Consider the following 22,558-nt stretch of genomic DNA (forward strand, 5'->3'; position numbering starts at 1 on the left):
TCTCCCCTTCGTTTATCTTTTCCAAAATCTTTTCCTTCTTCTCATTCTGTTTCTTCCTTTTTATTGAGTTTTGTTGAATCAGAAAACCTCGCATCACCGCTTTACTTGCGTCCCAGATCACTCTTTTCTCAGTATCAGCCCTTAAGTTTATTTCAAAGTAGTCCTTTAAAGCTTTTTGGGCCTTCATGAGGATCTCCTTGTCACGAAAGAGAGTGTCATTCATTCTCCATCTGAATTGACCAGTTGTTGTAAGTTTCATTTCCATCTTCACAGCATTATGGTCGGAGCAGGTTTTTGGGCAGATTTCTACCTTTTTAATCTTTGGAGCCATCCCACTAGTAATCCAAATTTGATCAATTCTGGTCCAGGTCATCATTGCTTGAGAGAAGAAGGTTCCCTCTCTCTCAAGAGGGTTTCTTGTTCTCCATATGTCTATTAAGTCCATATTTTCCGTCATCTCAAAGAAAGTTTTAGGAAGTCTTCCTTCCTTGGTAACTGTCAGTCTTTGTGCCTTATCCATGTTTGTAGAGACCACGCCGTTCATGTCTCCCATAATTATCATATTGTAATCCAGATAGTCTGTCAGAGTCTCATGGAGTTTCTTAAAAAATTCAGCTTTACCATTGTTTGGTGCATAAATTCCAACTATCAAAAATTTTTCTCCTTGTACTTGAATCTCAACTGCCAAATATCTCCCTTGTTCATCTTTGAAGATCATTTTTGGAGCCCACTTCTCTTTAACATATATGACAACTCCTCTTTTTTTGACTTTGTCTGATGATATAAATTCTTGTCCTAATCTTTTATTTATAAGTAATCTCCTGTGAGCTCTGGTTATATGAGTCTCTTGTAGGCATATCAAGTCCAGTTGTTCTCTGCTCAGTATATGAAAAACTTGTCGTCTCTTCAATGGGACATTGAGCCCATTACAATTCCAACTAAGGAATTGCAGGGCCATCTTGTTATTTTCCTGGCACTCCTCCAACAGCTCCAAGTTGTTGCTCTTCCTCTGATGGTGGTGGTTTGTGTCCAAACGAGAGGTTCAGAATGTCTAGTGCTCTCCTCTGTTCTTCAAGTGGGTTCACAGTTCCCTTCTGAAGGTCCTCTCGATTTCTTTCCAAAAACTTCTCTTTGTCTTCTATGGTCTTTATCTTCACCTTCTTCCCCTTATAGTCGAAGGACAATCCCTGTGGAAATTCCCACCTGAAAAGTATAGTGTTCTTTTTTAACAGATAAACCAGATCCTTATAAAAGGCTCTCAAATCCAAGATGTGTTTAGGAATGTCTTTAAAAATCTGTACAGCTGAATTTCCAATTTGCAAGGCCTTTTCAAAATGTAGTCTTAATATTTTGTCCCTTTCTTCCTTGGATCCAAGTGTAATCAAACAATCTCTCGGGATCTTTCTGTTCTGTTTTTTTCCCAGTCTAAACGCTGTTGTGATTTTAAATTCGTCTTCCTCTAGATCTTCCCAACAGTCCGTAAACACTTGTGTTAAAAACTCCCCGAGATTGTCGGCTTCGTCCTCTGGAACTAGTCTCAATTTGAGGTTCCTCTCTTTTTTCTGTAAGTCCCACAGAGCCAAAGTTGCTTCATGCTCATGCACCTTTTTGGCGATCGGTTGTAAATTGTCTTGAGTCTCCCCAGCAATAGCTCTAGCTTCTTCAGCAATTTTACGTGTAGCAGAGTTTTCCTCAACTAATTTATTTATGGATTCTGTATTCTGGTCTAATCTTGCTGATATTTCTGTTAGTTTTTGTGTATTTTCTGAAGTCTGTTTTGTTAGAGACTCCAGGGATTGGTTTATCTTCAGTAAGGCTTGTGTCACAGCATCCATGGAGACAGCTGTCACTTTTTCTTGTCCTGTTGTTCCTGTAGGTGCTGCCGGAGTTGCACCTGTAATCGAGCCTCTTTTCTTTAGTTGCTGTTGCTGCTGCTGGTACTGTTGCTGTTGTTGTTTGGTCTTGGCTCTTGTGACTATCTCTTCTTGTGAGCCACTCATGTCAAGGTCGTTTCTCACGGGAGCTGTTTCCCGGTGGAAAGTTCCACTGTATTAAGCTGTGTCGGCCTCTACCTTACCCTCTAGGGGGAGCAAATCAAAATGTCCAAGCACAAAGGCAAAGGGAAAATCCAAATACGTAGAATATGAAATAGAGAGAATTTAAAACAAGTATAGCAGGAGGCTTGTAACTGCAAGTTGCCACAGTTTCCCAATAGATACTGTCTCAGCCTACTCTAGCATACTGTAGCCAAGCTGTACCAAAACTTTGTTACACAATGTCACTTTCACAGGAAAAAGTCAGTTCAGTGTCCTATTGTCTTATTAGGCAGACCCTTTCAGCTTCTTGAGACAGCAGAGGATTTTCTTTTAAATAAATCATGCAGTTGCTAGTGTCTATTTTGCCTCCCCTCTGCTCTGCTAGCTAGAGGGGAGATCTAAGGTCCAAAGTGTCAGGTTTAATTGAACAACGGCAAAGTCCTTTAATGGATGCAGCTTTCAGTTCCGTTGCTTTCACTTTCATGCAGTCGGGGGAAGGCAGACTTCCTTAATTTTCGCCTCCCCCGTTTTCAGCCAGATTTCAATTTATAAATCCAAATAAAGGTTCCTTTGTACTCACGGGGTTTTTCTGTCCAAAATTTACAGGAAGGAATCGGCGCTCTCCACTAATAGCGACGCGGCTTCACCCTGCGGGCTGGGTAGCGATTCTCAGCACCGCGTTCCCCCGATGTCGTTCCAGAGCCTTTAAAAAGGCTCTTTCTGCGGTAAAGGGGGGGCGCTTCTGGTGCCCACCGAATCTCCTTGTTCACAGGCTTCCGCACCTGTGATTTTAGGGGTCCCCCGCTTGCCGTAGCGGGTCAGACCCGAACTCGCAGGGCAGTCCTTTTCCGGAGCTCGGAAAAAGGACCGCCATTAGCGCTGGCGCCGACCGGAAGTCCTGTCTTGTGAGGCATTCATCTTGTGAGGTACCACTTTAATTATGTTGAAAAGGGAAAGCAAAACATAGGAGGAAGAGGGGGTGCATTAATGCCAATAACCTACTAGTTGTACTTGATTACGTTTATTATGTAAAAGGAAAATATTTCAGAGACTTTTGGCTGAGTCACACATGCAGGGACATCACTTGATTACTTGATGTTCGACAGCTGAATGTGTGAACTGAATCTGCTCAGAGACATTGAATTGGAAGTGACGTTATGTCATATGTAACTCCTGTTAGTGATGGCTCAGATGCACATGGAAGCCATTTTTCGCCATTACAGTCAAGGGATGAATATGCAAGTGTCTGGCAACTCGATATACGTAGTTTAGTGGACAGTGTTGGACTTGGACCTCTAAGAATGTAAGCCATGCATCATTGTCGTCATCATCATCATCAATAGTAATAGTAAACCATTTTTAAGGCAGCTCAGAACATTTTATATAATTCATTAACAATTACAAGATGTAACAAAATCCTGAACAGCAGAGGCAGCCTATGTAGCTAGTTAATGCCATGTTCTTCAAGGGAGTAGCCATTACACGACTCACAAATGCAGTCTTTGATTTCATGGAGTCCTCTGTTTGAAGGGTGGTGTGGTCCAAGTCTATTGTAAAGATAACAAACCATACAAAAGAAGATTGGGGACCCTAGAGTTGTCCATAAACAATTAGTACCTGGTCAGCAGACTGGCCAGGTGGGATTCAGTTTATTTCTGTTTAAATCATGATTTCCTAATTTGCATTTGTACACCCCAAAAATAGCCTATGTAGATCTGTCTCCTTTTTGTGTGTGCGCGATATGTTTCCTTCTTTGGTGACTGAGATGTGCTCAAAGTCAGATGCTTGCTGAGCCATGAATTTACGGAGCAAGTTCTCTCACTGTCTCTGGTGCCTTCAGGGGGTTAGGATGGTTTGTACAGGCATCTCTCCACTGAAAATGTGCTGCTGGGGAGAGCTGTGTCCAGGCATGTGGGAAACTAGTGGATCTTTTGCTGGCAGTAGCAGGTGAAACGTATCCATTCTGAAGGAAATCAGCCCTGAGTGCTCACTGGAAGGGCAGATTGTGAAGCTGAGGCTCCAATACTTTGGCCACCTCATGAGAAGAGAAGACTCCCTGGAAAAGACCCTGATGTTGGGAAAGATGGAGGGCACAAGGAGAAGGGGACGACAGAGGACGAGATGGTTGGACAGTGTTCTCGAAGCTACAAACATGAGTCTGACCAAACTGCGGGAGGCAATGGAAGACAGGAGTGCCTGGCGTGCTCTGGTCCATGGGGTCACGAAGAGTCGGACACGACTAAACGACTAAACAACAACAACAGCAGGTGAAAAGTTCTGAAATGGGGAAGGGATTTCAGAGCAGGACTCCTGTATCTGCTGGATCTAAAGCAGTTCAGATTCTTTGAGCCTCTCAGTTGTGCCAACTGGGAGCAGGAACTGCAAAGGTGAGAAATAAAGTTTCCCCACATTCCTCCCTGGCCAGTAACTGTCAGGAGCTCGTCCTACTCTCGAGTAGGACCCTGGCAGAGACACATGCCCAGCTGGCATGTCCTCTCCCTCCTGGTCAATTGTTCGGGAGCTTCAAAAGCTTTTTTCTGCCCAAACATCACAGCGACTGATGCCAACAGACATCGGCACACTTAGGGATCCTCAGAAGTCTTCGCAGCTTGCGTAACAGACCTCAGCAACTCAGCATTTTGGCTAATCTACTTTATTTACATATAAACACACGGAGCACTGCAACATGGTTCCCTTTCTCTCTAGCATCAGACAGCAAAGAGAAAAAGAACAAAGGACAATACAGTGGTACCTCAGGTTAAGTACTTAATTCGTTCCAGAGGTGCGTTCTTAACCTGAAACTGTTCTTAACCTGAAGCACCACTTTAGCTAACAGGGCCTCCTGCTGCCGCCGCACTGCCGGAGCACGATTTCTGTTCTCATCCTGAAGCAAAGTTCTTAACCTGAAGCACTATTTCTGGGTTAGCGGAGTCTGTAACCTGAAGCGTCTGTAACCTGAAGCGTATGTAACCCGAGGTATCACTGTAGTCCCACTTCAAGGAACACAGTAACACAAACATCCCATCACTTCCCACTTTGTGGAGTCAAAACATATACCGTTATGTGATAGACAAAAATCCCATGACTACTATCATGGAGCAGGAATTCTAACAGTAACAAGCCAGCAGGACTTGAGATGTGGCAGAGAACTATACCATTCTCAGCAACTTCACTTAGGATTGCTCTGCAATGCATGTGTGTATGGAGCTAAAGATTGAGAGGGCCACATTTCCTCAGTGGCAGAAATATAAGGTGACAATCTTACCCAAACTTGCTACTTTCACAGGTGCTATATCAGACAGTGTGGAGCTTTGGAAGAGGAGGGTTAGGTACTCTGCCCCCAATGTGGAGAAATGTCTTGCATCTCTCCATGAAAAAGGTGAAACGTGAAAGCAGCATGTTTGAGCATTTATTTTCACAAGGAGCTATCGCAAGCTCTTTGTCAACCACTGAAAATATTTATCTACATGTCAAGTTTCTACCGGACACACAACTAATATTACCTGCATGCAGGGGTGCCAACCTGAATAAAATATTGTGATGGCCCAGGTAAAATATTATGCAGGGCCCGCCCCACATAATCGATCACATGACACAGTGTATACACACCATTTGAATAGAAATGGCCATATATTCTGTGGTGCCCAGGCCCCTTCAAATATTTTATTGTGGGGGCCGAACCCCCTTTGGCCCCTAGAAGTTGGCTCCTATGCTTGCATGCCCAAATAATGTGAAAGCTCAAGAAATGTAAAGGAGAGGTCTCCTAGGTGGGTTAGCCCTAAGTGGGGTGGTTTTATTAAATTCCCTCTGTATTTGCTACATGGCTTTTAGATTGCATTTCCCGCCTTCTCATTGTACATTTTCAGGGAAGAGGCATATTTTTTAGGATGAATAAGTTTGCGCTGCCGTTGGGGTCCTTCCCTGAGTACCATTTCCCAATCAGCCGTGCCAAGGACGATAAACAAGCCACTTAAAACCAAAGTCTGTCTTGTTTTTGTTTTATTTTTCTTTTGTTTGAAACTTGTGATGCTGATACTCCTTAAGGGACCCTCGCTGTCAGCGTTTTTCTTAATTTTAATTCATTTTGGGGGGAAATATATATACTGTATATAATACGAAGGTTCACAGTAACATGGTCAGGCTTTTCACAACATCCTTTGCATCAAGTTCAATGGCTGTTTATTTTAAATAAGCCCCCCCCCCCCACTTAAAGTTGACTAAGAATTAGCATTGGATTTTAGTTGTATAAAGCAACTTTAAAATCACATGTAGGTATATTAAAGCCATAAAGTTTTATAAACACACAAAAACACCACGGCATGAAGTTTAAAACCTTTTCTCGTATTAGAGGAACAAGTTTTCTGAGAGGGGTGAGAGAGGAATGGTATCAACTTTCCACACAACTTGTGTGTTTTCTGACACCTGCCCGCCTCCGAATGTCGTGTTGGAAATTTGATTTATTCCGTTAACAAACCATTGCCAGCAAAAGGAATTTAGAACTGGGATACCCACTAAGAAAACGAAACGCAGTAATGAAATACATGATGAAATTTTTAACTCGGCCACATTCCCATGTGTTAACAGGTTCTTAGATCTCAATCCCTGTAGAAAATTTCCCCAAACCTGAGCAGTATAATCTAACCACTTTTTATTATAACAACTAGAACAAACCACTAATCCTCTGAGTAAACCTTTGAAAGCATTAGGCCTCATTTATGGTAAATTCCTTACACAGTTGCCAGTGTTACCTCTGGTAACGTAGAGAAGATACCCCACCCTCCTCTTTATAAATATTTTTAAATGCAAAATCAGTTTGTTTGCTTTTGTGTAACATGGTCCTAGACACAATGATAACAACTGGTTCTAGTAAACTCTGCGGGGGTTTTTTGGGAGGGTGTTACCTTACAAAAATGAAACCTCTGTATTTTAGGATGTACGTAAAAGTTTGGGAGGGGGATAATATTGAGCTATGGTAGAGCTTCCTTGACCTGCTCTTTGGCAGTGAAGATATCCCAAATAATAGTTGTGCTTTGTACTTCTGTATCTATGAGCAATTCTGTAATGCAAACAGAACTCGGTTTTCCTAAATTTTGTATTATTCAGATATTTACATGCTAGATTATTTTGATGAATGAAGGTGTGTTGTGGTTGATTTTCGCTGCCCTATGCTTACAATATGTATGTTCTCCAAGAGGGGTTAATAATTTCACCTAATGACAATTGCAAACCAAAGTCACATTGTTCTGGTAAAGCTGCCTCCTTGATTCAAGAAACGGGCTTTAAACTGAAAATGCTCCTTAAAAAAAGTAATTCAATAGTGTAGCAATCTTTTCTCCAAAGCAAATTTGAGCTATTTCATAGCTCCCGGGCACATATCAAGCTCTTGGCAGAAGTAAGTGTGTGTGTGTGTGTGTGTGTGTGTGTGTGTGTGTAGGGGAACGGAAATGTTCCTATATGTGCAAGTAGAGGCAAATCTTCCCATTCCAACAGAGATCTCTTGTCACATTTTTCTTTCGCTTGCCAAAGGAACCTCTGCTCCATGAATCTGACAGTGGGCAGAGTTGGCCTGCCGGGCTCTGCGATATATTTACATTGTGCTACCTGTTCTACCAGTGATAAATTCAAACTATCATCTAGAATCTTAGACATCTACTCTCTGTCTTGCTCAGTTGGAGGAGCTGAGCTTGGATGCTGTGTTTATCCTGCCAGCAAATGGCAAGAGCCGTCAACTCCTTTGTGAAACGAATAGCAGGACTCTCCTTCTGGAGGAATGAAAAGACAGTGGTGTCTCTTAATCTAGTTAGCTGCGTTTCTGTTGGATGTGCCCTAAATTTCACGCTCAGCTTCGGCCTCCTCCTTTGATAATCTCCAGAGAGCCCTTGGGTACAGAAAGCCATTATGTTAATTGGCTAGCAAATTTGTTAAATGTGCAGAATGGGCTAAAGGTCACTACATATGCAGTACATCACAGTGCAGAGAAGTGGTTAAGTGTTTGGTAGCACTCCAACACAACAGGAAAAGGAAGGGTTGCAAGGGCACAGAGCTGCGTTTTCAAGATACAAACTGCTGATTTCTTTATTACTCCTCATTGCATACAACCCAGCATGCATCTGTTGCACTGCTATAGCCTTTCCATAAGCCCAACACTCCGACATACATTATAATGCTAGTTTTAAAGGGCCCAGGGTCATTTGTTCCTTTCTTATTTCTTTTATATCTGTTTTTGCCCATTCCCCACTATGGCGCATGCAACTTCCCCAATCTTGCTTTTTTACTCCTTCAGCTGTGTACAAACAAGATTTTATTCTAAAACCAGTACAGACTGAGTACAGTGGTACCTCGGGTTAAGAACTTAATTCATTCTGGAGGTCCGTTCTTAACCTGAAACTGTTCTTAACCTGAGGTACCACTTTAGCTAATGGGGCCTCCCGCTGCCGCCGCCGCACAATTTCTGTTCTCATCCTGAGGTAAAGTTATTAACCTGAGGTACTACTTCCGGGTTAGGGGAGTCTGTAACTTGAAGCGTTTGTAACCCGAGGTACCACTGTACTTGGTTCCCCCCCGCCCCGTGTAGTCCAACATGCAACCTAGATTTCTGCATTTAGTTTTATTTTCCGCCTCCTATTGAGAAACTGGTCTTATTTCCAAAATAAAAGCTCGTTGCCAACTGATTCTGCAATACCCTACACAGGGTCCATTTGCAAACAAATGAAAGTGGTCCCAGCAATAGGGGTTATATCTGCTATTTTGGGGTGTATACCAAGTTTGCAGCCACCTCTTTCTTCGTTTTTTGCCTTGGGTGCGTGCAGGAAGCAAAAGGCATGGATAACCTATTAAAGGGAGGGTTTTCAAAGTAAAGGGAGTAGCCACACCTACCTTGGTGGGGGCAGGATCTGGAATCAATTTAGACGGAAAGCGCCATGTTGAGGAGAAGCACAAACGATTCCAGATTGAAGATTCAGGTAGGTGTTGGTCTGACGCAGTCGGAATAAATTTAAAAAATGGAAATTGTCCAGTAGCACCTTAGAGACCAACTAAGGTTGTTCTGGGTATAAGCTTTTGTGTGCATGCACATGAAAGCTTATACAGTGGTACCTCAGGTTAAGCACTTAATTCGTTTCCGAGGTCCGTACTTAACCAGAAACTGTTCTTAACCTGAAGCACCACTTTAGCTAATGGGGCCTCCTGCTGCTGCCGTGCCACCGCAGCACAATTTCTGTTCTCATCCTGAAGCAAAGTACTTAACCTGAAGCACTATTTCTGGGTTAGCAGAGTCTGTAACCTGAAGCGTCTGTAACCTGAGGTACCACTGTACCCAGAACAAACTTAGTTGGTTTCTAAGATTCTACTGGACAATTTTTCAAATTTTTTATTTATTTCAATTCCAGATTGAGTAAAAGTACAAATGGGGTTGTATGCGTGCATCTTCCAGTCTGTGCCACAGTAACTCACTCCACATTACAAGGTTCTCTAGCCTCCTTCCTCTCTTTCATCTCCTTTCCTGTTCCTTTCAAGGTACATTCCTGCTCCTTTGGCTTGTGCCTTATTTTCTCCCACCTCTTGTTACCAGCACAACACATTCATTGTTGTCTTCCTTGGGTGTGGCCTGTGAAGTAGCTTCCTCAGACTGAGCCTTGGGCTACATTGCTTTATGAAGCACCTATGAAATGCTCTACCTCAGAAGGACATGCAGCTAAGGTCCCTGAGACATTATTTGCTTGCCAGGTCCTATGTACAGAAAGAAAGTCTCCTCAGTCTGGAGACATAAAAATTAAGAAGATTACCCAGGACCAGCTCTAGATTTGTGAGGTGACTTCCAGCTTCTGAGAACCCTAACCATGATATATTAAAAAAATGATAGACATTTGAAAACAAAATAAGGCACAAAAAAGAGAGTGTGAGACATAATTTGAATATTTTTTATTTCACAAATGCTTGTCTAGTCATATTCTATCTCTGCCGCCCCACCCCCAAAGTTATCCAAATACCAAGCAACTAGTCGCCTCTTTTAGCTACCATATGAAGATAATAACGAGAAATTCTCACACAAAAGTAATTCCTTGCTCAACTTGATGTGAAACTATAAGGACGTAAAAATGTAACAGTTCTACACCTTTCAACACCCACTTGACCCATTACCAGCCACTAGTAGTGGTATGTTTATATAGCAATCTGAGAGGAAATATCCATGGCCATCTTACCTGCCAACCTTCTGACTGGCAAGCCCAAGAGGCTCAGTGGTTTAGACCACAGCGCCACCTGCGTCCCTGTCGTTGCGAAGCTTATCAAATGCCCAAATATTAACAAGGGTCTATGTGTGAGGTGCCCTTGGAGATTGGGGTCAAGCTCCCCCCCCCCCCCCACACTCAGTATACCTGAAGGAGCGTCTCCACCTCCATCGTTCTGCCCGGACACTGAGGTCCAGCTCTGAGGGCCTTCTGGCGGTTCCCTCACTGCAAGAAGTGAGGTGACAGGGAACCAGGCAGAGGGCCTTTTCGGTAGTGGCACCCACCCTCCCAGCAGATGTCAAGGAAATAAACAACTACCTGACTTTTAGAAGACATCTGAAGGTAGCCTTGTTTAAGGAAGTTTTTAATGTTTAATGTTTGATGTTTTATTGTGTTTTAATATTCTGTTGGAAGCTGCCCAGAGTGGCTGGGGAAACCCAGCCAGATGGGCAGAGTATAAATAATAAATTATTTTTTATTATTATTATTATTATTATTATTATTATTATTATTATTATTATTATTATTATCTATCTCTCTCTCTCACACACACACAGACCATGAGCCCCAATGTGAAGGCTTATCAGACAGTGGACAGCAACATTAGAACTCTGAGCACCAGATCCCAAGGGATTTAAATTTATTTCAATGCTCCTGTGTAACCCCTGCTATAGTATTGGTCCAGGGCACTGTGAGAAATGTGTGACAGTCTTCCTTTGGCTTTCTGGAGCTGCTGGAAAACGCCATGTTCTGACACCAGCCCTGGGGCCATGTAGGTAGGCGACTGCCACACCCTACACCATTCTGGAAAAGTATTCAGCCTCAGGAGCAGTGGGAGAAGGGATGGTGCAAGGAAGGAACTATAGTGGGAAGGAGCAGATTGGGAAGCCACATTTTTTGAGCAGAAATCCACTTGCTGTTTTCTAGACCCACATTTTATAATACTGTACTAACCTACCAAATATAATGGATCATATAAATACTGGACCCTGTAATTAATTTTTTGTGTGTGTGTAATACTGTAAATTCTTTAATTACCGGTAGTTGTTTTTCACCTGGAGGGTGAGGTCTTTTATGACTATGTTTGATTAGGAGCAAAAGAATAAATAAAGGTTACCTGGTGAGTTATAAATGACCAGCATTCCCCATCAGTTCTCATTTGTCCCCAGGAATTCTCATTTAGGCTGAGAGATTTAGGCTGATCTTGTGTTTAAAAGCTGGTATAGATATACCCACATTGCAATATAGCGCTGTTAGTTTTAGAAACTTCAGAAATATCTTAAGATGAACCAGGAGGCAAAAGGTGCCTGGAAATGTTTTTCAAAGTTTGCATTGAGAGGGGGAAAAAAGAACCTTACATCTGTTCTTGGTATGAAAGTCAGCTGAACAGGCTTGTGTTGTTGTTTTCCCCAGGATGCCTTTCATGTTTCCCCCTCCTTCTCTTCAGAAAGCCAGCTATTTATTTACGCTCAAGGTAGGCCCGTTCTTTTATCTCCTGGTGTACTGTAAACTAAAGCAATTAGCATACTGGAATTACAGTACAGTCTCTCTCTCTCTTTAAAAAACCCTCTGTCAATATTATTTTTGGAGGGAAACCTCTTAATGAACTGTAGACAAATAACAACAACAGGAACGGTTGCTTGGTGTTCAGCAACGAAAGTTGTTGCTTGTAAGTCACAACGCCACATGCGATGAGCCCATGAATAAAAATGAGAGGGCAGCCCTTTGACAGGACCCCATCTGCAAGCATCCGAGAAAGCGTCTCAAGTGTTGTGTATTTACCAGATGTTGCTAAGAGCTCTCACTGGAGCAGGCATTGCCTTCCCTGGCCTTTGTACACTTTAAAAGTATTTATTATTATTATTTATTATTATATATTTATTTATACCCCACCTTGTCCCCAGATGGGACCCAATCCAAGGCAACTTATGGATAAATTTATTTATCTCAGAAATGTTTCAGTGGGCATCAAATGCGTTATACTAGGAGCATAATTCCATAGCCCTTTAGAACTATTGTGCCCGAACGGTCCTTCCTGACTGACCCATGGAATCCATATTGCCTAAGGTGGGCCACATTCACACCTTACATTTAAAGGCCTATAATACCACTTTAGAGGGACGTGGGTGGTGCTGTGGGTTAAACCACAGAGCCTAGGACTTGCCGATCAGAAGGTCGGCGGTTCGAATCCCCGCGAAGGGGTGAGCTCCCGTTGCTCGGTCCCAGCTCCTGTCAACCTAGCAGTTTGAAAGCACGTCAAAGTGCAAGTAGATAAATAGGTACTGCTCCAGCAGGAAGGTAAATGGCGTTTCCATGCGCTGCTCTGGTTCGCCAGAAGCAGCTTAGTCATGCTGGCCACATGACATGTTCCCTCAGCCTGTAGAGCGAGATGAGCGCCGCAACCCCAGAGTCGTCTGCGACTGGACCTAATGGTCAGGGGTACTTTTACCTTTACCTATTCTCCTCACAGAGCTACTATTTCCAGTGTTTCCAGTGAAGAGAGATAAATTGTTAAGCCACTCTGAAAACTGTAGCTTGGTGAGGTTCTCCTAATGACCCACTGAATTGGTTGCAAGTAAGGAGGTAGGTGGGTGAGGACAGGCTGAGGCTGGTGGAGGAGCACCCAATTCAGCCTACTGGACCAGCCTTCACTGCACATAAGTGTCATTTACTAAAATCATCGCATGGCCATGGGAGTCATACTCCTTTAGCACTTTTCATATTTCTCTAGTCTTCTCTCTCCCCACCGCACTCCACAATATCTCCTGCTACTTCTCATTCTTGCATTGCCAGTTTACAGTACTCCAATCCCTGTTCTTGTCTTTTTTTATATATTTTGGGCTCTCTAGGTCCTAACTTACAACATGTAGATGGCACTGTTTAAGGTAGTTTTAGGCTCTGGGTTTTGCAGTCTTCTGGAGCAGGTAGATACTTTGGGGGACCCTCCTCTTCATTCTGTGGAGTGGCTCCATTGACTTCTCGCCCAAAGGCCTGCCATGTGACCCTGGTACACTCCGTTAATGTCTATCCACTTTCTCAGCTCAAATGTTTGGAGATATGTAACTGGCTTCTGAGTCATGAATTGTAATTTTCTACTCTAAGGGAATTTTCAGTTCACGAACACCATGAATTACACTAGGGGAAATTCCCTTCTTACGTCCCAAAAGTGATGATTGGATTTGGAAGATGGACGTAAAACTTCACCAGAGTAAGTCCATGAGGGAAATTGGGATCTGTATCTAACATAATATTTGATCTCTGTTCTGTCCTTAAAAGAAGTCTGTTTCAGATACTTTCTCCATTTAAGATTCAGTACTGTTTTCTGTTTTTATATTTACTAAAAGAAAGCCTATAACAAGTTGTTTTGATACTCTCATTCTTTGAATACTTGTCCATCTCCTTATCCTACAATATATGATCCCTTGGAGGTCACATGGGAGGGACTTATTCCGCAACCTCCATGTTGGAGGGACATTCTGCAACCTTCATCTTGGAACTGAGTGTACATGTTGAACTTGTGGCTACAACAGCAGCGTAAATTTTGTGTGTGTGTGTATGCGCTTTCCTTGTTGCCCCAGTCCCTACTTTCTGTAACATATTTTTCCCTGATGAAGAATTCTGGAGAACTCAGATGATTGCCACAATTTTAGACATTTTGATTTCTATAGATTGATAGAGGACCCTTCCTTTTAATAAATAAATAAGTTTCCAGTTTGATTGTATTTCTGTATGCAGTCAGCATTTGCATATAATTGCATAACACTACACTAAAAGCACCACTGAGATTTGAGGTCCCAGGCATCAATCATGCTAAGGCCTGTTTAGAAAGCCACACATGTGGAATTCTTCCTAGCATCCAGACCCATTTGGAAATATTTTAATCCAGGAAAATATGGGTGACAGATCCTTTACCATAGCAGCACAAACAGCCACAAGTGTAATAATGAATCCTGTATGTGTACATATGTGGAAAGCTTGATGCTAGCTGTTTTTAAAACAAGCACTTCAGCTGGACAGAAGGAAAAACATCATACTCCATTTCATTCCAATGATCCTGAAAATTGGTGGGAGGGTTTACTCAGGCAGGGAGAAACTGGTAACAAAGTTTGCCATTAACTCTTCCTTCACCATGTTTTGAATGATGCTGTTTTTAGAGTAATTCCAGAAAACTAGCCATGCTAATGGATTTACTGCCCCCAGAAAATAAATCAACCAAGATGATCATTATGGCATTTGAGAGACTAACTGGTTTATTGTGGCACGAGTTTGTGTAGGCAGTACCCTACATCAGATGCATGAAATAGACCATGAAGGTAGCAGATATATGTGTGGGCTGAAGTCTACTACATAGTAGATTGCAAATAAGAAAAAGCTCATTATACCGGACCACTGCGTGTGCATGATGAATATAACTAAATTTAATGCAGTTTCATTTTGGTGATGTCTTCCATCTCAGTGCTTAAGAAGAAGGTAAATTTGCTTTCTTCCTATAGCATAACTGGGAAAGTAAAAATCCCGACCTCATGTATCCAGTGTAGAAGCTAGAAAATGTAAGTTTGCAGGTCAATCCTTTGTATCAAGCTGGGCAAATTGCAGAGGTTGACAATGATGACCAACGTGCAAAGATGCAAGATGTGTTGTTACAAACAAGTCAGTGTGAGCTTCAGGCCTCTGCCCTTGCCTTCATGTGCACAGAGCAGCGATTTAAAGCTTCTTGTCTGTTTTGGGCCCCTTAAACACCACTTTCCTGTTTCTGATTAATATGGGAGTTTGTAGTTTGTACGAACCACATTTAGGTAGCAAGCCAGGATGGATATCAAACCAGGATATCAAACTGAGTTTGCTAAAAATGGGAAACTTGTATGTTTGTGTGTAGACTAGGAGTGGAAGTTTAAAACCTTTCCCCACTTGTGTTCAAGTGTGGGAGCATGTAAATGCAATGCTTGTGTGCTCAAAACAAGAAACCATGCTGTTTGGTCCAAACTGGGTGCATGTCTTCACTAGCCAGCTCAGTCAATTCGAGATTCCAGTTCAATTCTCCATCCTCTGTGACGTACGCAGGCAAAATAGCGATGGACAGGGCTTTTTTCCCAACCAGAACTCACCAGAATTCAGTTCCAGCACCTCTCAGGTGGGCACCATTGCCATTCTAAGACAATGAAGGGAGTTTCATGGTGAGTTCCGGCACCTCTTTTTCTCAAAAAATAGCACCGGTGAATGACAGCCACACACAAGAGAGAGCTGTCAGCAGATTGAGTGCAACTCTGAAGTTTGCAGTAGTACGGAACGAATCTGTGGAAACAATTCCCCACAAAGAACCCAGAGAAGACTGAGTGTAACCGGTGCCCACAGAATGCTAACTTCTAGGAATGGGGGGAAACAAACCCCGAGGGGAGTTGGGAATAATGCCCACAGGAACTTGGGCCAAATGCTATGGGATACTTCAAGATTCACAGGCAAGGCAAGTTCCCATTTGTTCACTGTTTGTTTCTTTCATCAAACACTTAATAATGTATAGTGAGGAGCTGGTGCGTGACTGAAGATGCATGATAAACATCGACGCTGGCATGCATCTCCCTCCTTCATGGGTTAGAGTGCTCTGTGAAGCATGCTGTAGTGTAGACAAACAGAAACTTGTCTGTCCCGTAACATTGGAAGTTGTCCCAAGTCAAGCATGAAGAACCAATGTCTTTCTAAGAGAGATCAGCATGCAGGGAACTAGATTCCCCTCCTCTCTTTTTCATGTTTCTCGTGAATCCATGTGGATTTTACATTCCATTGAAGCTTTTTTATTTATTTAAAAATACGTATTATTTCTCCATGGAAAACAAATATGCCCATAGTGAATAGTTTGCAGGGCTGAGCCTCTGACCTAGACTGGGTAGGTGTACGACAATTACTCTGTCCCTTTCTTAAGGGTTAATCACAAGGTTGAAAACTCTGCAACATTCAGTCAGGATGGAGCTGAAGGCTGAAATGTCACTTTTGAAACAGGGTTAAGAAGGTCGCACAGCTGCAAATAATAATAGCTCGATGAAAATCAGATTCTGACTGCAACCCACTTCAAGAATAACATTGGAACAGGAAACAAGCCTGCGTGATATTCTTACGAGTTAAGCCTTACAAATTTTTGCAGATATTCTATTTAGTTATTTGTTTTTTATGCAAAGACTGAAAGGAGAACAGGGTCCAGTGATTTCACGCCATTCCTTTCCAGCAGTTGTGCAAAGACAACGTTGTGCTAATCTGATATACCCACAAGGGTAAGATACAAAGTGAGCAGTGAAATATTTGAGGAGTGGTCATTTGAGGAGTGGGCTTGTTGTTTGACGTGCTGTACAGTGGTACCTCAGGTTATGTACTTAATTCGTTCCGGAGGCCTGTACTTAAGCTGAAACTGTTCTTAACCTGAAGCACCAATTTAGCTAATGGGGCCTCCTGCTGCTGCTGCGCTGCCAGAGCACGATTTCTGTTCTCATCCTGAAGCAAAGTTCTTAACCTAAGATAATATTTCTGGGTTAGCGGAGTCTGCAACCTGAAGCATATGTAACCTGAAGCGTATGTAACCCGAGGTACCACTGTATTTTTGAATTCTTTTTTGTTCTCTGGAGGTGTTTCCAGACCTGTGGAAAATCTGAAGGGCCAAAACCCCCAAACTTCAGGTTACTTAAATATGTCTGTAATTTGCTCCTTGCTATGTTAGGGACCATGCTTGGCAATGTATATTCACTAACCCCATGACAGATTGACAGTGAGGCTGTGCCCATGTTGGGCTGAGGTGGAGATACTGGTGGCCCTGCTCTCCTTTCACGTCATTTGTCAAGCAGCCGCTGCATCTCCCTCCAGAAAAATATTTCCTTGGAATCTAAGACAGTGAGAGAGGCTGTTTACCAGCACCTGCTCCACATGGGCCTTGTTTCTGAGTTTGAAATGTGGGAAGAGCTTGAGGTGGTTTATGAGGGTGCTGCCTTGGTGTATAGACAGGAAGGCATTGAAGAGGGGTTGTGACTAAGTTGATTTTGATGTATGGGGAACATGGGTTGGATACGGAATGGCCATGCTGGCAGGTTATGGGTGCTAGAGCAGTTAAGGCAGTGCCACAGGGAAGGGATAGGGTGGCATGTGGGAGGGAAGTGTTTGAGCAGTCGTGGCAACATCCCTCCTTCCTGCCCAAGGGCATCTTGCTCAGGGTTCCTTCAAACTTGACAGTACCACTGAAGATGTACCGGGACATTGTAATCTCTCTTGTTCAATTTGAAACACGTGTTTTGAGATAGGGGTGGTGGTGGTGGATTAATTTACGCAAGAATATTACAACAATATTTGGGTTTTATTTCCAATACATGCAAAAAAGTCCCTTCTCCCTATTATGTCAATATATATTATTGACATCTTGAGAGACAACGGAGTACGCCTCCGGGGGTGAAGTTAAACTGCTGGAGAATCACAGCGCCTGCTGTGGCTGAAGAGACCAGTAACTCATAAGTGCTGCCTCCTGCGTTGTTTTTGCTTCCTTAGCAGCACTGAAGTGAGCTCTGTGGGGTGCAAGCTTGGGCATTGTGTATGGAGGTCCTGGGCTGCCCAGACAACAAGACCCTCCTCTCAGCCTTGCTGATGTGGTCCAAAGGAAAGGAGAGCAATACGTTTTACACCAGCTTGGCTGCAGGAGTTGCCTATGTATGATATGTACCGTATTTTTCGCTCCATAAGACACACCTGACCATAAGACGGACCTATTTTTAGAGAGGGAATGCAGGGAAAAAATATTCTTTAAAGGGAGTGCTGAGCAGAGCCTGTATGCATCCCAGGCTCTGCTCAGCGCTCCCTTTCACAAGCTGTGTGGAGCGTGTGTGCGGCGCTTCCAGGCTTTTCCCCAAGAGCCACACATGCTCCACGTGGCTCTTGGGGGCTTTTCCAGGAGGTGGGGGAAGGGACTGAGGGGCTAGGCCAGAAGCTAGAACAGCAAGAGGGAGTGTTGCACAACGATCCCTCTTGCTGTTCTGGCTTCTGGGATAGCTGTGCAAAGCCTCTTCGGGGCAGCATGATGAAGGCTCCCCCTGCCCTGAAGAGGCTTCGCGTGGCGAAGCCAGAACAGCTAGAGGGAGCTCTGCGCAGTGATGCCTCTTGCTGTTCTGGCTTCTGGGATAGCTGCGCAGCCTGCATCCGCTCCATAAGACGCACACACATTTCCCCTTACTTTTTAGGAGGGGAAAAGTGCATCTTATAGAGTGAAAAATACGGTATGTACTGTATATATGCAGCTTATCACAATCACACAAGCCATTGGTGAAGATTATGGAAAAGTCAGAATGCACTCCCTCTCCATAGCTATGTGAATTACCCATTAGAGAATACACATTAAACAATATTGGCCTGAACACAGTTCTATCTTCAGCCAATCTTTATCCACACTCTTTCAGTCTGAATGCCATGTATCTTTCTGCCTCGTGCTGAGTGAGTGATATTTCATCGGTGTGTCAGGCTTCAACAATGCAGTGGGCTTCCTAGCATATGTAGGCTGCCAATACCGTGCTTTACTTGGTCACTACAGGGCAATGAATTTTGAAAGATGTTGTTAACATCTACATTAAATCCTAAGCTTCTTTTCACTTGCACAACTACGCTAATACTTTCAGAAACTGGCATATAATGATTACAAGTACAATTGTTTCGATTCTGAAATTAAGATGTCAGTTCCCATATATTTTACTATATACCATATGTCTGAAATTTCCGGGATGCAGCCAGCATTCAGTCCTCGCAAACAGTGTCCAGGTGGAAATTGCTGAAATGTCTGGGGAAACCGTGGCGTATGGCCCATGTCAGTAGTGTAGATTTGGATAACTTTAATTAAAAATAGCTCAAAACCTCATTTTTTAGCTCAACAAATTTGGGGGGGGGAGAGAAAGAAAAACGCTCAACACCCCTAATTTCACTTACTTAAGTTCAGTGGGATATCCTTTCTGCGGACTAAGGATTTGTGGAGATATTATCATTCTGCACGGTCTCAACCCTATCTGTACTGTACTTGATCTTTGAACTCTTTGGTCTGCTGTCACTTTTGTATAGTCCTATGCTGAATTCTTTTTAATGAGATCTGACACAAAGAATCCTGAAAGGATGGGCTAATTTCACAAGGGATGAAAATGTTTGCAAAGTGCTCCCTCTGCAAAGTCTGAATTCCACCCTGTTTTCCTGTTATACAAGCTGGTCTTCCACCATGACCTGTTCCTTTGGTTTTCCTGTAGCATCTGTACCAACCAGCTTTACTTCGCCTCATGTTCCTGAGCAGCAGGAACATCTATGTTGAGGCGGGTTGAGGAGGGAGAGTTAATTCTACTTACTGCTGCACTAGCTGCAAAAGTTCTGCTTTGTACAAAGTGCTGTCCTTGGTGATTCTCCAAGACCAGCCTTTGGTTTCTTAGTACCCCAAACTGTTGACCTGTGAGCAGCACTTCAGATGCAGCTGCTGCTATCATACCCTCCAAGTGTCCTGATTTCCCAGGGACATTACTGGAATTACGAAAGCCATCATGGCTTCTGTTTTGATCCTGGAATGTCCCCAATTTCCCTACCAGGAATTTTGTTTACCAAGAGTTTGTTTTTATCTTTATTCATTTTAAGACCTGATATTTCTCCGGATTTTTTTATCTCTTCTAGTGATTTCGGGAGTGACTCTGTTGGTTCTTCTACAGACATCACCACATCATCTGAGAAAGCTTTTAATTTATATTTTCTCTTTCCCACCCCTATTCCTTTAATTGCTTGATTACATCTTATTCTTTGCACCAAAACTTCTAAAACTATTATAAACAATAAAAGTGACAGTGGACAACCTGGTCTAGTTCCTTTGGTTATTTTGCAATTCTCAGCCAGGACATTATTTACGATCAATTTTGCTGATTGTTCAGTATATATTGCCTTAACTTCTTTTATAAAAATGTCTCCATAATTTCATTGAGAATTGCTTCTTGTGTTAAAATTGCTAAAGCTCCAGAAAATTGCGGCCGAGCCTGTTTCACGTGTTACAGAAAATTTAGTCCCACATTCATAGATAATCCTGTAGTTTTGTTCAGATTGAGATATGTTCGGTTGTCAGCTTCCACTGAGAAAAAGTAAGACTAAGGAAATCCCACTTTATAATGGAAGAAAGAAAAGGAGAGCTGTGACCCACCTTATTTCTCTCTCTAGTTTCTGTGTAATATTGGAACTTAATACTGCCCTGCTGTGTACAGTTCTTTTGATCCAAGACAATTGTTTGTGGGTTGCCATAAAATTTTCTCACCAGCTTTCCCCTCTTATTTAGATAGCACCAGCAGAGCAATAAAGGCCTGTGTTGAAATAGCAGCAGACTCTTCGCTTGAAGTTTGCCTCTTGACCCAGAGCTGAAGAATGTGAGCAGGACAGTGTGGTACCTTCTTCTAATAAATGTAAAGTGTAAGTTTCTCAAAGCCTTTCACTAATATGAAGCATTTTTAAGATTTATTAACACGAAATGAAAAAGGGTATTTTTGGAAATATTAATTTCTGATAAGTAAGAGATTTCTATGGTGTCTTGATGCATATCCATATTAGAGTTGTCCAATGTAATAAAAGCAAGCAAGCATGGCATTAGTCCATTTCAGAAAGAAACCACTATACAGTGATACCTTGGTTTCGAACGCCTTGGTTCTCAAACGCCTTGGTTCTCAAATGCTGAAAACCCAGAAGTAAGAGTTCCGGTTTTCAAACAATTTTTGGAAACCAAACGTCCAATACGGCTGTCGGCTATTGTTTCCAGGGCACCTGCACCAATCAGAAGCATTTCGTAAGTCAAACGGACTTCCGGAATGGATTAAGTTTGGCTCTTTTGTTTTTGCTATTTATTTTGCATTTTTGTTTTTGAGATGATTTTTTTGGTCAATTTGTTTTTGTGACTGTGTGGAACCCAGTTCAGCTACTGATTGATTGGTTGTGTGACTGCGGAAATGGATAAAAGCCCCCCATCTAAACAATGAGTATCATCAGTGCAGGTAAGAAAAAATAATAATCGGACTGTCTTTATTTATTTTATAGTACAGTGCATTGATTATTGCTTTCATTGTATGGATCAAAGGTCTTGTTCGATAGTAAAATTCATGTTAAATTGCTGTTTTAGGGGTTGTTTTTAAAAGTCTGGAACAGATTAATCTGTTTTGCATTACTTTCTATGGGAAAGCGCGCCTTGGTTTTGGAATGCTTTGGTTTTGGAACGGACTTCCGGAACGGATGAAGTTTGAGAACCAAGGTACCACTGTAGTTTGCTCAAGGGCCAGCTTGTCCTGCTAGCCTGGAAATGACTCACTGCAGCAAGAGAAGCTAAGTGAGATTTTTAGGCTGACCCACCGCCTGCTCCTGCTTTATTTCAGCATTCTCTTTAGGCTTGTTGTGACTCAGTTTGTTTCAGATGACATATGTGTTTATCAGTGTAAGGAAACAATATTATAGCCACCCTAGTAAACACAGCTTGCAGTTTGCAAGCATCAGTGTGTACTACACTGTGTTGCAGGGCATTGGACTAGATGAATCTTGGGGGATCCTTTCCAAATCTACAATTCTATGATTCCATGAGTCTACTGGAAATCTCCCCCTCCTCCAAATCAATGATTGGTAAAAGCCAATGAAACATGATCACGTGACCCATTTTCAGATCTACCTTCCTGGTGTCAATTATAAGATTCAATAGCCTTGATAACTAGTCCAAATGTATATAATCTACAATGGTTTCAACTATCGCAACAGCAGCCAGCAAAATTCAAGCACAAGAATGAATGGAATATGGAAGTGGAATATCAACTTCCCACACTTTCACCAGCTTCACAGTGGGTGAGAGGTTTGCTATATCAACCAAGAATGCCAGTCCCCAAAAATGGGACAATAATGTGACAGAATCTCCAGATTTTTAAGCTAACAAATATCCCTGTAAAATTGAATCAGATTGACTCAAGAGTTATACAGTAGATGAAATGGATGTAATTTGTTGCTAACGAGTTCATTGGAAGTTCTAAACTGAATAAGCATGAGTTGCTATTTTATGGATGAAGGTAGCAAAGCAATGGAAAGCAACTTGGGACTACATTTGCCACAAGGAATGTTCCAGAACTGAAGCGAGTTTTTCCACGGAGTGACATGGTCAAAACTGTTTCTTCAACAAGGATCCATAATTTGCAATTTAGGGTATTGGTTTCCCATTATATAACCAACTGAGGCTTATGAAAACCCCGCCCCCCCCAAAAAAGAATGCCCCTGCCCAACATTCCAAACATATAGTATATT

At 42.5% G+C, this 22,558-nt stretch overlaps 1 protein-coding gene across 6 annotated transcripts in view; it reads left to right on the forward strand.

The window, feature by feature from the left end:
- The window catches only part of CREB5 (cAMP responsive element binding protein 5), a 271,299-nt gene that overhangs the window by 41,274 nt on the left and 207,467 nt on the right, over positions 1–22,558 (forward strand). For 2 of the 6 annotated variants that reach the window (XM_083468354.1, XM_083468359.1), the window contains exon 2: positions 20,571–20,701. The gene's annotated coding sequence lies outside the window, so the exon portion shown is untranslated. Of the gene's footprint in view, positions 1–11,677; positions 11,739–20,570; positions 20,702–22,558 lie in introns of those variants that run through there. The other 4 variants (XM_083468355.1, XM_083468356.1, XM_083468358.1 and 1 more) reach the window with 4 other exon arrangements.

This window comes from Podarcis liolepis, assembly GCF_965112155.1.
Source record: "Podarcis liolepis genome assembly, chromosome: 12".
Lineage (NCBI taxonomy): Eukaryota > Metazoa > Chordata > Lepidosauria > Squamata > Lacertidae > Podarcis > Podarcis liolepis.